We start from the raw sequence: 16793 nt of genomic DNA, 5'->3' as shown, positions 1-16793 counted from the left end.
ATCGTAGTGAAACGAGAATAAAATGATAATTGCACGCGTAGTAAACCGACAGTTGCTTCCTGCGTGAAATGGCACTTTACGCTTAAACGAGATCGATCGAACGCGAATCACGTATCATCGACGACGATTTCGGGCATGGTTGTCCTTATCGCGTTAGTAACCGGCCACGTACTTTGTGTCATAGGAACTGCATTCCTATTTTAATGAGACCATTGTGCGTCGTGGTAATCCGCCAACCCTGGCGAGCAGTTTTCAAACCAGTCTTGGTCCCAGAAGCAGGGCTCGATTAAACGAAGATTAACATTCTCCAGGCGTATCCTGAGGTCTTCTGCGTCGTACCATCGGACATTTCGTGTTACGTAAGATCACGATATACCCACTTACGTATACTTACCTCGAGCTTACGAGGCGTATATCTTGGTCGGAGCGGAAAGTATCGAAAGAAAGTGGCACGTGCGGCACAGAAGGTGAATCGTGTCCCTCTCCCGGTGGACATCTGTTTGGGTCTATCAGCGCAGGGAAATTAATGCATTTTTTCCCCGGTTTCCAGCCGCAAGCGTGTGCCACGGAAAGAGAGGGGAAGGACGAAAGAGAGTAAAAAAGAGAGGCAGGAGATGCACGGCGCTCGTTCCCTTTCTCCGAGCCTGCACAACACAACGTGCACACCTCGTGGTAGCATCTGCCGAGGCTTTCGATGAAGTGATTTCGTAGCATTGTACACCTTTTTCTTGCTGGATCGCCTCCATCCCCGCGCGTGTTCCGCTGCGGGGTGCTACCCGCCACTGGGTGGTGGGATCGAAAAATTTAGAGTAGACCGCGCAGGTAGCCAGGACTGTGCCGTGTGTATATCTGCTTTCCTATACGCGCGGTTTCCTGAACCCTCTTCCGCCCTTTCTTCTCTTCGACCTACGTTACGTAGTCGTGGATCGTGGTGTCGGCTTTTTCTCTTCCTTTCTTTTCTTCTTCGTTTCCTTTCTCCTTCTCGGTCTGTGCAGAGGCCGGAGCTCGTTGGTCGCGGGTTGTGCGCCGGTGTCTCGGCCCGTCGATAAAATCGCCAAAGGAGGGCCGACCATAGACAGCTTCCTTTACGCGTGCACACGCGGGATCGAGAAGAACCCAAACTCCTCGTCGTATTGCAGCTGACACGCACGTGGCACGTGGCCATGCACCGGGCACACAGATGCACACGGCCACGTACGAGCCGAGTATATTTACCGAGAAGCCACGAGAAGGTGAGTTGGCTTCTTTCGGAATACTTTCGACCTATCGACCCCCTTGGAAAAAATAACGCTGTTGCGTCCCAGCGAAACAGATGCACCGCGAAAACCCCCGCTGGGGCGTTCAATTGGATTCGCCTTTTTTTTCCAGAATCTTCGATTATACCGAGATACGTTTCTACGTTCTACCGGAAGGTGGACGGATCGAAGAAACTAAGCGCGTCGGTAAAACATACGCTCGGGTGACTTCCAAGGATCTACATGACGTAACGATCGTAAGGACAACGACGCGCATCAGTCGTCGTCGTTCTATCTCGAAAGACTCTATCTCGAAACAGTATTATCTTTCGCCGGCTAGACACGAGCTAAGCACAAAAAGATTCAAGCATCCGATACAGACGCGCGTTGTATCATTGTGCTCGGCGTGTAGCGCACGTTCGTCCAGCAGTTGCAGCTCTAAGCATTCCACGAATTTTCGGTGGCTCACGCGTGGTTCCGTGGACCAAGATAAAACCATCGGCCGCAGATCCTGTTTCTACTAGTTTATCTTTTAAAGGATTGCATAATCTTAACTCTGGCATCCACTAGTCTGCCCTCGTTCCTTCTGCCTGGTTTGTTTTACTTTTTCGCCGTGTTTGTTTTCAAAGAAAGGAAAATTCATGGTAGTGTTGCTCCTTCCGGTATCATCTACATTCGGCGTCATTGGTGGCCGTCGTCGTGGCGTATTTTTACCGTTGCACCCGACAAATATTTTTTCACCGGTGAAGACGAATCGGTAAGTGGCGAGAATTCCCGAAGAGCAAGGGATCTCTGAAACAGAGCACTCGGTTCTTGAAGGCGGCAGGCGGCTAGGGTCGATGGTTATCTGACTTCCTGTCCGTTCGTTCGCCCTTCGTGCCTTCGCGGTCGAACCCAAAGAAAGAACGGGGCAAAAGAGACGGACGGATAAGAACAAGCAATAAAAGTTTGGTGAAATAAATACAAAAGATAATGGACGGAGGATTGTTAGGAGTAGCGGTGCTGCTACACTGTCGCTACACCTTTCTCTGCTTTCTGTCTCTGTTTCTCTGACATCTGTCGGTTTCGCCAACTCTCGGAAGGAAGAGAAACAAAAGGTATTTCAAAGCACGCGTAGTAAAGCGAGATTGGCGTCTTTAGGTTGTCCACTATTAACCGTACTAATAATTTCGTTCTTTCGCCAACACGTTTACCCTTCTATTTATTTTGAAAAAGAACTATTCTCTTCTCTCGAAAAACGCCGCTTTTCACATTGTTCTTTTGGCGAATGACAGTTACGGTAAGAAAGAGTATGGTTACGATAAAGTTGGTCAATTAATGACCGAAAGAATCGACGTATTAAGGTGTCTAAAGTGCCGAGTTATAAGTTCTCTGTAGAGTGGAGACGAAAGAGAATTCTACGAAGAGATGGTTGGGTGGGGGCGAGGGGTTGAGGCTCAGGCACGTGACCGGAAGGCGGGGGGCAAAACGGCGCACGCGCCGTCGTCCTCCACCTGGTGCATCACCTGCTGCCCCCTGCTTAAGCCTCCCTGCCTTCGCCTTTCCTTTTTTTCGCCTCTCTTTTTCTCTTTTATCCTGTCTTATCCTTTTCTCCTTTTTCTTTACCTTTTTCGCCGTCTCTTTCTCCTCCTCATCCCCGTTCTCTTCTCCGTGCACTCGTCCTCGCCCATCCCTCGCTCATTTCACCACCTTCAACCACCTAGAAGCACTCGACGTTAAGCTGCTCGTTCGTTTACGATCCTCCTCATTCTTTCTCTTCTTTTCCGCCGGTTTTAAATTAATCCGTGGTTTCCCGCCAAACCACCTACGCGATTACACCTCTCTTGCACCAGATATTTTGAAACTATGTTAAGAGTTGGGATTTACGCAATGCTCGTACAATATGTCGCGTTAGGTGCATGGTGTCTTTCACTCGAGTTATTTCTCTGTGTTTCGCGACACAAACTTGGCGTCGACGTCTTTGCCGATACAGACAACGATATTCCTTATCCGACAAATACCTATTCATTTTCCATGCTAGTAGAGAGATAAATTACAAGCTGTTACGCACACCGAACGTGCCGCCCGTAAACGTTTCTCGAGTCTCGAGGATTCTTGAATACCCTGGCCCACCACCTGCCACCCTCCCCCCCGTGCTGGAACACACCATCGAGAACGTCCATCGAGAACGTATTTCGCTATGCACACCGTATCTCTCGTGTGCTTTCTACCTGTCGGTGTTCGCACGACCACGATGTTTTCACTTTTTTAGTTATTTTTTTTGGCAGACATTTAATTAACCGGCGGTTCACGTGACTGAAATCAACGACTTTTCAAAAGACTGACGAGGATAAATCGCAATGAGGATCGCGACGATGGGCGAGCAATTATCGCCCCAGTCAAGATACCGGCGAAACACGCGGCGGCACAAGGTGGCAGATGCGGGTCCCTTTAGGCGGAGCACCCTGAGCCAAACGCTTGTTTGTGTATGCGCGTGCATGTGGCACGAATGACAGAGAGAAGAAAAGAAAACAGCATGGGGATGAAGAGAGAGAGAGAGAGAGCCGAGCGGGCTAAGATGAATTCAAGGTCCAGGTGGTGCGGCACCGTACGCGTTTCGTGACGCTTTTGTAGGATCGACAGAAAGATCTTCGGGTGTTAGGTTGGGGTAGCAGCCAGCGAGCCCAGAGATCATTGTCCTGATCGCGACAATCTGGCGCGGCCCGTTCCAACGAGGGCCATGCCAACGGTGCCCTCTGCCAAATCGACACTTTTCGCGAATGCGGACGTCTATGTACGAAAGAAAACTGTACAAATAACCGGCTCGCTGATAATGCGATGGAGAAGTCTGCTCCTCGATGGCGTCAGGACTAGCCTCACCCGTCGTAATAAATCGTGTCGCGTTACCAATGGCCTTCTTCTTCTCTCAGAGGATACGATGAAGCGGTAACGTTCAACGAGTACGTATTTATATCCCTGACCCGGTCGCGATCAAGATCGGGTAAATCGAGCGATTTAAGAACGCGATGTAGGTCGCCGATGGTGCACGCGTTCCTGTTACCTGAGGTCACGACACTAACGAGCTAATTGCAAGGCTGAAACGCGAGAAATTCACCGATTTGCTAAAAATATAACGCGTGTGCTCGCACACCATTAATCGTCCTCCCTGCTCGACCGCTAATGAATGACTTTTTCGTTCTGTTGCAGGTAAGTTTATCTAAGCAACGAGATCGTGTATACACCGAAGCGGCGCGTATGGCGTGAGTAACCATTCACACGTGTTATTACTATAGCAATATATCCTTCATTCTTGGAATATTTTATTACCGTTTGAATGACGCGTGTACGAACGCATACACGTAAACGCCTGCACGATATCGTACGAGAGCGGTTTGAACGCGTTTCGTGCGACTCTTATTATTCGCTGATAATCCATTCAATATTTGCACCTATCTTAGCGAATACCTCTGTTAACCGCAACGGCTTGCATCACGAGAGCAATTCATTTAACCGCGTTACACGTCGTGTAGAATCTGTTTTACACTGAAAGCTGAAACGCGGTCGAGTAATTTGAAAATGTTTGCGTGTGAACTATGCGCGTGAGTTTTGCATCATTTTTGGATGCATCGCTGCCAATCTCTCACTTTTCCCCACCTTGATATTCCTTATTCCTATCTATCTTCAGCTTTTTTCTCGTCCCTGTGATATTCCCTCTTTTACGTGCTGTTATCTTTTGCATACCCGTTACGCCTATAGTATACATTGCCAGGGTAAAGGGATACGAGTGAAAACCAGACACAGAGAATAACAGCACGAATCACGGATATTTTTCCGTGCAGAAACGCACGATACGTTTGGAGCATGTGAAGTTGCAGATCTTTATCGCTCTGTTTCTTTCGCGTCTCGAGTAACTTCCGATTGACGGTCGACTAAAATTCAACAACTTTGAACTACTGGAAAGAGAAACAAATCAGAGACACGTCAGAGTTTGCCGATGATACGCGGATAATACGCATTGTGCTCGAGAATAGAATAAAGATTGGGCGAGAGGGGAATTTTTACCCCATGTCGCGACTTTGACGCTCGACAAAGGAAATTCTCTCGCGCCCAACTTTCCCGATCGGAAAAAGAAAAGTGAAAAAGGGAGAGACGCGTGCGCGCGTTGATTCGCGAGGAAAGAATTCGCGCAGAAAATACCGCGCGTTTGCCCGATGATTCGGAAAAATTCCAATAACGCGTTAGGGATCCTGACTCATGCGTCCCGAGCTCGTCAATCGAAGCGTTACGAGTGGAAACCAAAGAGCAAACGCGAAACGAGACCCTGTGACAACACGAACACTTTCCTTGTCCTTTCACGAACAAAATTTAAAACCGGAGCGTTTGCCTTGCATTCCCTCGTCGCGTTGGCTGGTTATCGCGTAGCTTTCGGTTGAATTTCAGAGCGCATGCCGGATTCGTTAACCAGTACGGGCCGGCTTGAATCGTGGCCACTGCTTGTGAATGAATTCGTTATCTGAGGAAACGGTCGTGGCTCGCCAAGCTGCGTGAAACGTATCGTGTAAGGTCAGTCTGGTTAGGAGCTCGGAAAACGCAATAGAGAATCGAGCCAAAATTACACGATACGTCGATATCGATTCGATAACAAACATACATTGCGTTTCTAATGGATTTTAGATTCGTGCAGCTGCCACGAAATGGAGAGCGAAAGGAGTACGTTCGTCGTGTCGCCATAGCGAAAGAACAATGACGCGATTGTGATAAAGCTATTTTTCAAGAGACGAGGAAAATGAATTCTATTTTTGTAGTATTTGTTATAAAGTAATAAGAGAAACGTTTGACGAGTCTTAACTCGATGGTTGAGAACAAAGCAATTCTTCCCACGTTTTAGATATTTTTAAGTTGCATCGGTGTCTAACTTTTTTTGTATCAAACAAGAAAACAAATCTCTTTCAAATCGATCCATACGATGAATTGTTATTATAATATGATAACAAAATGAAATATAGATATATAAATGAGAACTGAAGTAGTTCTAAACGTGAAATTTGAACAAAGACGTCTAGACGAAGTATGAAACTCTTGTAATTTTGCGCGCGCTAGTGGTACACGGGTCCAGTAGATATTTTGCGACCCCACGAAAGATGTTTTCGCGAGGAGCACGCGTGTGCGTGCGGAGCGTGCGCGCAGGCCACCGCTGCGTTACTTTACAGGCTGCTCTCTCTCGCGAGCCCGCGGTTCAATGTCGCCAGAAGCAGTCAACAACAATGTGTAACCGCTAAAAATACTCTCTCCCTTTCCTCTCTCGCTCTTTCTTTGCCCGGGTGTCCCCGGCGTCCTCCGTTGCTTCTCCGTCCGTTCATGACTTTTCTTCGTCCGCTTGTGTTTCTTTCTTCGTGTCACTGAGAACCGAGAGTCCATCGCCACCATCGTGCCACCCCACTTTGAATAACCGCCGCGCGCAGTAATAGTTTCCTCTTGGGACTTCGCAGCAAGTTCAAGACCTCTTTCTCCTTGTTGTTCGCGTGTTCTCGCTCTTTCTCAAAGTCTTCCTCTCTTCTCGCCGGAAACGTTTTATTCATTCCTCTCCACGTTTTCCTTTTTTCGTCTTTTTCTTTTCCCCTTTTTATCGTTTTCATCGGAAACTACCGCGTTCTTACTGCTTACTAAGTTCTAGGATCTATTTGTTAATAATCAAGGGACATACAAGTATATGGTTCCTCGAATCACGGAATGTTTGCGCGACAATAGGAAAGAGGTATATATCTGGCAGATAAGAAACGAACGTCAGCGCGACACTATCAATTCGTTTATACACTGCCGCTATAGTATGATTCACGAGAGTTCGCGAATGAAAATTCCACCTACGCGAGACTCGTTCTATCATCGTGCTCTAGACGCCTGCTATTATCGTCGATTGATAATAGCTCACTCGAAAATTTGTGAATCATGTTGCTCTTTGGAAATTGCCCTCATCTTCGTCATCATTCATTAGAATGACGAGACTCTGAAGTGACGATTACGTCATCATACATAATCATCATCGTCCGCTATAGCGTACGACCTTATTGTACGCAAATCAGGGATATTGGTTTCCGTTTTCTCAGTCAGCAGGCAACAAGAACGTAGTACCGCGAATCGCTTGTTCATCGAGTCTATGAAATCGTTCTTACGAACATGTCCGCGGTGGTGGAATCTTGAGAAAATTCGTGAGTCACTCGTACTGCCTACGTAGGAACCGGTTCTTTGCACTATGAGAAATTATGACTCGAATGCTTGTGCGACGAATACCGGACGATCTCGCGCGAACTTTACCTTGATCCATTCAATGGGAATTTGATCGATCGTGAATTGCTCTATTTTAGCTTTTTGTCAAACGACGATTCGTAGATCTGCAGCCAGCTTCGAAACAAAGAAACTTCTAATGCCATCGTACCGAATATCGCGTTATTAATTACGTGTTAAAGGTCATGCAAGATTACATTCTCCTCTTTTTCCTCTCTTTCTGACTGATTTTCGCGCGGATCGCTCTGTTTCCGTTATAATTTTTCAAATGTGCCGCACTATCGATCGGTCGCGCTGGTATTCACGGTTCGTTAAAGGGAGAACCGGGAGTATCGTCAGACAATTTCTCAGCGATTATTGTAAGGAGTGCTTAAGCGAATCTCGAGGCAAAATCCAGTTGAATGAGAGCGCTGCCGGGTTGATCCGTGCCGACGACTCCTCTAAAGTCCCTCTCTCCCTTTCTCTCCTTCTCTCTCTTTGCAGCGTCGTCGAGGCAAGTAGCACGAGGTAACTCGTGGCAAGTTGGTCCGCCGGCTGGCTTAATTGCTAATTAATTCTAATTGATAATTCCCTCGATAGTGTTAGGGAAGTAATCTCAAAGCATGTTTACGCGAAAGTTCCGACGAGCAATCGTCGGATCCTCGTCTGACGTCTCAGACCTCGTTGATCCGCGCGTCACTATCTCTCGTTCCACTGTTCATCTTCTTCTTTGAGCGTCACTTTTTCGACGACCCCGGGGAATAAAATAAACGGTTTAATTTTCCATATGATAACGTGCATATGTTCCTGTATGTTTTCTGGCAAAGATTTCACCGTGCTTTCGATCGATAAGAGATGTCGTAAACGAAAATTAAAAGTATATCATATTCAGACTTGGGAGGCGCAGTAAACGGGCAGGGACACGTTTACGCGATTTATTCGTCGCATTGATAACGCGTCATACGTATCTGGTTTTATTGCTTCCTACTCGATGCCAATTTAACGTTCAATCGCGTAATGGACACAAAATTGCTATCTGTCACGCGAGTTTTAATACCACGATCAGACTCGTGCGGTTGATAGAAAATTTCCATCGAGACGATTTCAAAGAACTCTACTCGAAGAAGCCGATTCCTTTCGTCTACCGTTGGCGAAAAGGAACAACGTAATATTTTATGCAATGAAGATATAATAGCGCAGTTGCGTGTAGCTCGAAGTAAATATTTGTGCACCAGAGTACGTTCGAATCGTGAAAAACACGGAAGCGTCTCTAACGTAACTCTCGAGCCGATTGCTCGTAAATCGCGAACGTTCCACGGTTGAAAGTCGACAGCGATACGAACCTGATAGCGTCGTGGAATTAATTAACATGAAACGGTGCTTGTCACTCAAACGTTCCTTATTATTTTCCATTGTCGTGGGTACCTTGTTATATAGCGTTTGCGTGCACGATGCATCATCAATGAATCTCATTTTCTTCTTGTTTGCGCTACCTTCGCAACCTTCTTTCTACCTGTCTCTCTCTTTCTCTCCCTCTCTCTCGTCACTGCGCGCGTTTGTTCAGGTTCGAAAGATAGTCGGTCGACAATCGGTAGCAACGACGCGTGACGTTCGGCAACACGTGAAGAAACTGCAACATAGATGTCACATGTGTCACGTGACCTATCTACGTAGAAACAAGATCCGAGGGACGTTCATCGACGACTACGACGACGACGATGAGGGCGAGAATAAACGCGGAGAAACGCAACAGGAAAATGATAGCCATGATACGCGCGCAGCTTTTCGTCTCTGAGCGAAACGTCAGTGGCTCGTTATCGACGCACGTCATCGGTAGCCGATGATCGGTTGAAACGAACACGACCAGATAAATCAATATGTCGGTGGAAAATTATTTCGTGATACGCGAACGTCGTCGGTCGATTCAAAGGTTTCGCCGAGGCGGAACGTCGACGTTTCGCTAATGAAATCGATCGTCGTGAATGAAATGCTGCATCGTCGCGACGTCAACCGCCACGTGACTCTTAAACATGTGCCCGTGTACGTTTCTCTGTGGGCGGCTGTTGTACGTGCATGCAGGTAAAGTACGTGTATATGGATATATGTCGGGCCGTTCGAGGTCGTTCCTCGACAGTGTCGAACGATAACACAACAAAACGTTCGTCGGGTTTTCGTCTTTATGTCAATCAGCCGGTGATACTCCATTCGCGTGGTTAGCGTTCCACGAAAGTTTGCGTAGTTAAAGTTAAGATCACGGAGCCTACTCTTGTTGTTTGGCGAACAGTGATTACGATTAAAATAGGAAAATAGATGTATATAGTAAGTGCTGGGCAACGCTGGCGTGGAAACGGGAGATCGAGATAAAAGGTGATACGGCAGAAATTAGAGTTCGAGTCGAAACGTAATCGGTTTCACGTAAGTGTATGGATTTGAGCGTGATCGCGATACATTATCGCGAGTTTCGCGATATATTGACAGTTCGGTGTCAGCGATGAAACAAAGGGACCGAAAACAGTATCGTAGACGACGTTACGCGAGCCGCGAGCGCGAGGCTCTTTGTCGTTCGCATGACGAGGAAGAAAGCTTTCAACGAGTCGCGTGTTCTCACAACTGCCAGTTCAGAGGCCACGAACAAATCTAATTGGCTGATACGAGTGTGTTGGTGCGGTAGTTTCTAGAAAACCGAATGTACCAAGCGGCACATATACGGGTGACGATGTTACACAGGCGGCGGATTTCCGTGCGACGATGTACTTACACACAGCGGAAAGTATAGTGACGCGCGAAGACGTACACGCGGAACGAATCGTCGTCGTTGGCGCGCATCGTGTCCTACACAATCTCTCTGTGTGTCCCTGCGTTCAGACGCTTGGATTATAAGGAATGTCGACGAACGGTGCTATTTCTGCCGCGTCTCTATTCCGTAACAATCAGGGACGTACTGAGCGAAGGCGTTTCTCTACAATGTTCCTCTACGCGAAACCATATCTATGTATCTTGCGGGATTTATCCCGGTTTAATCGGGAGCATATCGTTTGACGCTCGATGTTTGCGCTACTTTTAGAACGACCGTGCGCTATTCTTCGCCAGTTATTGTCTCTAATTGAGCCAATATCGCGTTACTACGTTTTAAGGCGTATAATGTCAGGCATATTTTCGGAAGATCGGTTATTGCTTCTTCCAGGCGTGAATTACAGATGACTGGGTTAATGAAACAGATAGTAGTTTCGTAACATCGCGCGCATTTCATAGTTGAATCGTTAATGACAGCGTGGTACACGGCACTCAGTATGCCGAGTATTCGAGCAGCGGAAACGAGAGGTCCACGCGTAACAACGTAACAGTACCGGCGGCATAGAAAATATGATTTTCCGCATAGCGTGGAATTCGTTGCACTCGTATCCGTTCCATGGCACGCGTGCGCGCGCGCTCGTTTACCGACCGGGCCTGATTCACGGACGCTTGGCAATCGGAATCGCATCGTTCGTAGTATACCGATGACCATCCAAGTGCATTAAAGTTCGCCGCGCGATAACAGAAGCAGCAGGGGCAATGAATTTTTCAAGAGGCCAAACGAGGCATATGCTCGTCTCACGTGACAGCCCATATCGGTAGAATCCCAGCGACCTGTGCTACATAATTTTCCGTGTACACGATGCACGGACCGATGTTGTGTCACGTTACGCTGTTCTCGCTCCACCCCGTGCGTTCTCGTACGCACGCACGCACGCACGCATACACATACACAAATGTAGCGTGCGTGTAGCGTGCGTATACATTGGGCTTTTATCGCGCACGCATACACAGAAGCGGACCAGTACAGCGCCACCCCGAATACCGGATGTGACGACACTCGCGCACTTGGCCCGACGCACTCTTGAGATGTCTCCCTTCCTCCCTCCACCTCTCTGCTCTATTTCTCTCTTTCTCTCCGTCTCTATCCCTCGATTTCTTCTTCCCTTGCCCGTCACCGCCGTTCCCCTCGCCCACCCCCCTCCCTCTGCTTTCGTCGTGGCCGTACACTGCTCGGTACGCGAGACTCCCTGCTCCCCCAGTACCCCCACCCCACCCGTTGCCTCCCCTCCTTAACAGGGCGCTATTTACCCTCGCAGTTCCGGCGACGGCCGAGCGTGGCGCTGTTCGTTCTTGCGTCGCATCTTGTTCGGTGTGTTGTGTCGACGTGCACAGCGTCGGACTCACGCTAGCGCGCACAGTCCCACGCGGATCTTCGCGCGCGCCTGCTGCTGCGAGTGTCATCGTGAATCGGGGTGTTTATCCGATTTCGCGATGTCTTTCTTCCGCCGCCAACCACGACGTCGACAACGACAACAAAATACTAATGTCGCAGCCACGTTCCCGATTTCACGCATACGGCCGTCGTACGACGCGCGGTCACGCAACGCAGTAATCCTCGGAGATGATGCCACCGCTGTCGCAGCGCGTGTGTCAACGAATCTCGCCGTCAAGAGGAAAAGGAAAAAAGACGAGACGGGAGAGCACGACGAACGAAGAGAGAGAAAACAACATACTCGCGGCCATTTTAACTGCGTCGTACGCTAACCCGGGCCACCCAGTGTGTAGTATACGAGAGCCAGAGAACCGCCGCCACCGCCGCCGCTCTCTCCTTAGGCTTAAACTGCGTCTCTCGCGTGTGCGCTTTGCTTCTGCGCACGCGAGTCAGTACATGTTTTCTCACACATACACGGACGACAGCTTCGCGACGCTCGTGCGTTACGCGCACTTTCTCGTACACGACCGAGTTGTTTGTCGCGTTCGGGACGTCTTTCGTCACGATCCAGAGCCGAGTCGCAGAAAATTGACAGTGACGGGGGACACGCACAACGGAGGATCGTCGATACAGTGACACACCAGCGAGAGGCGACACGCGAACGGAACGTGTCCGCTCGACCGGTATGTTTGCTCGTTTCACGACCACGAGAGAAGCGCGCCAATCGACGAATCGGTGAGAATCGACAGTATTTTGTATGGTCGTATTGTATCTCGCACCGACGTATTGTGCGCGATGAACATGGAACGAACGCGATATCGCGGAAACCCCCGTGGGAATAAACGCGAGGACGATAACAAAGGAATGATCAATCGCAGTATACGAGGAAATTTGTTCAGCCGGTAACAACGGATTTGACAGCGACCGGGGTTACCCTATGATAACCCGTGCGGAAGAATCGGGACGCGATGGAATAATTGGAAGTGCGCGAAGCCATCGAGGAAAGGAATACGTGTCGAGGTGAAGGATCGTCGTAAACAGACCGATCGAGAGATGACGAGAGACCGAGCGAAAGTACGGGCAGCATTCGTTACGGCGTGGCGGCCTCGTGAATTCCTGTCGCGGGACACAACAATACAAAGGAGGAAAAGAACCAAAAACGTAAGTCATACGTATGGAAAGAGGTTAAAGACGCGCTAAAAGTGGGGATGAGGAAAGTTCGACGTCCGAGGGCAGTAGCGGGACACACAGAAAGAAAGAAAAGTTATCGTGTGCGCGACGTAGGTACGAATGAAGAACCGCGTGACTCGGAATCTGCGCAGTAAATCGCGTTCACGTGAACGCGGACTCGAAGGCGCCGCGAAATTCCCTGGCGCCCAACAACGCAACCATTCGTCACGAGGAGGTGGAAACCTTTGAAACTCGATCGTGTATCACGAATATAACCGACTGTTTCGTTCCTCTCGTTTCATACGTTTTTTTTTCCTTTTGTTTACTTCGTTTTGTTCCTGTACTCTTTGACTTTTGTCTTCCGATATATACCTTGCTCGCGGTCTCGCTGGCTTATTCCATTCGTCTTTTAGCTTTCGTTCGTCGACCAAGCACCGAAGCCCCTTCTGCGAAAGACGTGGGCGACATGGTGGCTTACGTAATGCCCCGAGCGATAAGACGGATAACGCCGCGGCGGCTTCGAGCGCGCCACCGAAGCGGCGCCTCTATTTTCGAACGCGCGAGTCACACTGGTTACCGCCTAACCGTACGCGTCGTGACACACCCGAAAAAGTCTTTCCAGGATAAAAACGTCATTCTTGTCGCATCGTTCATGATGACCGTGTTTCATGCGTTACTGCTCTATTCGCGGTATTTAAACACACGTTTAATCAACTACGTCAACTTGTTATTTTCTGATCTATCGAACCCATAGCGAGTCATCGATGACGTTCCTAAGAAAATTCGATAGCCCGACTCTATGAAAGCAGATTGGTGCTTATAAAAGGGCAGAGGGAACATGTACAACGTTCGAAATTCTCTCCACGCGTCTGTAGTGTGCGTGGCACCGCCTACGGAGACCGTCTGCTCGAGTCGTCGCCTTCCGATCGATCGTCAACGGTTCACCAAGGTGAAACGATCCGAGTGACGAGCGGTGAGAGTTCCTTTGATCGGTGACCCCTGATTCTTCAAGGATACGTCGTTACCGTGATATCAAGGTCATTTACTAAGACGAACAAAATCGTGTTCTTTCTTCCTACGTATATACCCGTTCGTCTTTTGCTTTCGAGTTGTTCGAACGATCGAATTGGCAATAGAGAGAACTATATCACCAAGGTTGTGCCATCGAGGGCCACGTGGTACCGGACGTCCAAAATCTCCATAGCGCGAACCGTGATAACGTACCGAGAGGAACAGCGTGACTCATCGGCCTACGTATGCGAAACTAAACCATCCTGCACGATATTAAAATGATGCAACGTTTTGCAATTCACGCGTTAGCTCGAACGGGACGTTCCGCTTCTCGTGCGTTATAGAAAGCTATCACAGACCGAGGCTTGGCTCTCGTGATGATTCCTGGCGTATATCTCGAAACCACCGTCCTCGTCCCCGACTGTATCGTTTTTATCTGAATTGGAGATTCGCGCGACTCTACACTTCGTGTCTTTCTCTCTGTGTGTATATATTTTACCGCGCATGTGTTATGTGTGTATGGCGTCAAAGGACGATCGAGGGGAAAATATTGGAGAATAGCTTACTGCCAAATTGATACAGCGTATTCCGAAGCTTAAACAGATGGAAAACGTTCGTATAAAGTTCATATCGTATGTAAATAATTTATTATAGAATTCATTACGTGAATTCTTTTGTCCCGCCGCTCTGTTGATAATAGAATTATTGCTTTAATATATTTCTATAGAAATAACAATTGCTTTCTTATTATTATTATTATTACTGGTTAATGGTTAAGAATTCTCTTAATCGGTTACTATTATCCGGTACCTACTTAGACGATGTACGAAACTAAAAACCATCGTACAACATTACTCCATAGGCAACTCTGGATAAATTTCTAGTACAAGTTTATACGAAACTTTTCCATCTGTTTAACCTCTACGATGTATCGTAACAATTTCGTGCCAACCTATTAAGCCGCATCGTATATTAGCCGTTTGGAAATCATATTGATCGAGCGCACGTAATTGGAAGGTACAGGAAAATCGTAAAAACTGTGTACTTGATATTTATCTTAGAATTTACTGTTACTCGTGCCGATTCTCTTGCGACGAATAAACTTACGAAAGCGAGTCGGTTATTTCTCGTGAATCGAACATTAATCGTGCGCTCGTATGAATGGAATTGCGAAACGGAAAGTGAAATTAATCGATTTGTCTACCGAGAGACTCGCGTATGCGCTCTTCGATCTGTGCAATCTGTCGATAATAATCGATCGTAACGACGTAAAAGAAGGCTTGTTTTTCACCGAGACATGGGCAAACGACGGCAATTGGCGTATCAAAAACTTCGCTTCGCCAACGTTGGAAGAGGGGCGACGACTGGTGGTGGGGAGATCTCACTTCGCATGGTGGACGAGCAAGATGGCGGCCCGGGTTAGAGACACGTGAGAATCGCGTTGCCGCGTCACGGATCCCCAAAAAATACTCGCGTACGTATCGATATCGATACGAACGATTTTCCTTCGACCAACGTGAACACATCGACCTCGTCTCCTGATCGATCGCCGACTGCGAACTCGACTCGAGCTCTTTCAACCGAGGATTATGCATCGTCCGCGTTTTCTTCGGTCGTTTCAACCTTCTCATCCGACGACGTCGTGCGTGATTCAGGATTTGAAACGAATCCATGATACCAGAGACCTACGAGGTAAGCTAATTGATGATAGAATTTCTTTCTCGTCGCCGTGGAACCGCCGTCGATCATTTCGTGGAGATCTTTACCACTTGGACCTTTTGATTAACCGGCTTAATGGGGTCTGAGGCAGTTTGGTTATACGATGACTTGGGAAGAAATTGCCTAAACTGTATCTGTAGTTCCGTTCGATGAACTTGTAATTGTGCCATCTACTAATCTCTTCTTTTTCCTTTAAACGGTTATAGGTTGAATGGTTTTGCTTTTAAATCGCGTTCATCTCGTATAAAATGAAATTGACTTATTAGATGTAATATACGTTTTATAATTTTAATACCAGAGACGTCGAGAGTATGCATGCGTGCATCGAGAGAAACGTTGCGCAAGTAATTATTACGTAGAAAAAAAGGTAAATTTATGTGACCCGTTTCTCGAGCGTTAATTTATGAATGAATTTTTATCCACCAGTTTTTTGTTTAAAGATATTTTAATTGGACGACGATTGATCGAGTTGTTGATATTCACGCTCTGAGATTCTACCTTTTTGTAAAATTTAATTAATGCATACGGAGGTGAAAGGATAGTAAACGACCCGGACGTTTATACGTATGAAACGAGAACTAACTTGGTGTCATTAAATTCTTCCAATGAGAAATACTCCACTTAAAGGTCATTGTTCACACGAAAAAGTATTTAGTTATGCTACGAGATCCCGTCGACGACCATTTGTCGGAGGAAGGAAGAAACTAGGTAATATCGGTCGGCGAAGCAATAACGCGTTGCCTAGTTCCATATGCAATGTCTAAGAAACAGCTTCTAGTACTTGTAATTACCAGTTTACCACTTGGCCGTTCCGTTGCAAGTATTTGCATTTTCCTGTAATTAGAACTCTCATCCCGGTAGTATGTTGCTTGCCATCAGCTAAAGTGGTAAACGAATGTCAGTGTCCGCTGCATCCGTTTCCTTCCGCAAGGGATTCTTCCTGTCTATAAATCGCATTTTATCTGTGTTCGCTCTTCCTTTTTCCTAAAACGGTTCGCTCGATCATCATTTACTTTTCCGCTGTCCTTTTTAACGTATTAATTTCTTTTTTCCCCTTCTACCGTCACGAACGCTCGCGCAAATAAAATTACGGGCATTCGTTATGGGGCCGCATGTCTGGTATTCACGGTTCGACCTGTCGCGACCAGTCGAGGGTTTCAAGGAAACTGGTACAACTACTTTATCGGCCG

At 47.5% G+C, this 16793-nt stretch overlaps 1 protein-coding gene across 5 annotated transcripts in view; it reads left to right on the top strand.

Annotated features, from left to right (window-relative positions):
- Window positions 1-16793, top strand: part of LOC100650884 (serine/threonine-protein phosphatase 4 regulatory subunit 1) — a 147834-nt gene that overhangs the window by 39056 nt on the left and 91985 nt on the right. The window contains exon 1 of one of the 5 annotated variants that reach the window (XM_048407811.1): window positions 11621-12864. The exons of 3 other annotated variants lie outside the window; for them this stretch is intronic. The gene's annotated coding sequence lies outside the window, so the exon portion shown is untranslated. Of the gene's footprint in view, window positions 1-11620; window positions 12865-12906; window positions 15577-16793 lie in introns of those variants that run through there. One more of the 5 variants, XM_012310254.3, reaches the window with a different exon arrangement.

The sequence above is a fragment of the Bombus terrestris genome, chromosome 7 (assembly GCF_910591885.1).
Source record: "Bombus terrestris chromosome 7, iyBomTerr1.2, whole genome shotgun sequence".
Classification (NCBI taxonomy): Eukaryota; Metazoa; Arthropoda; class Insecta; order Hymenoptera; family Apidae; genus Bombus; species Bombus terrestris.
The sequence above is the reverse complement of the archived record's forward strand: the minus strand, read 5'-3'. Positions and strand labels throughout refer to the sequence as shown.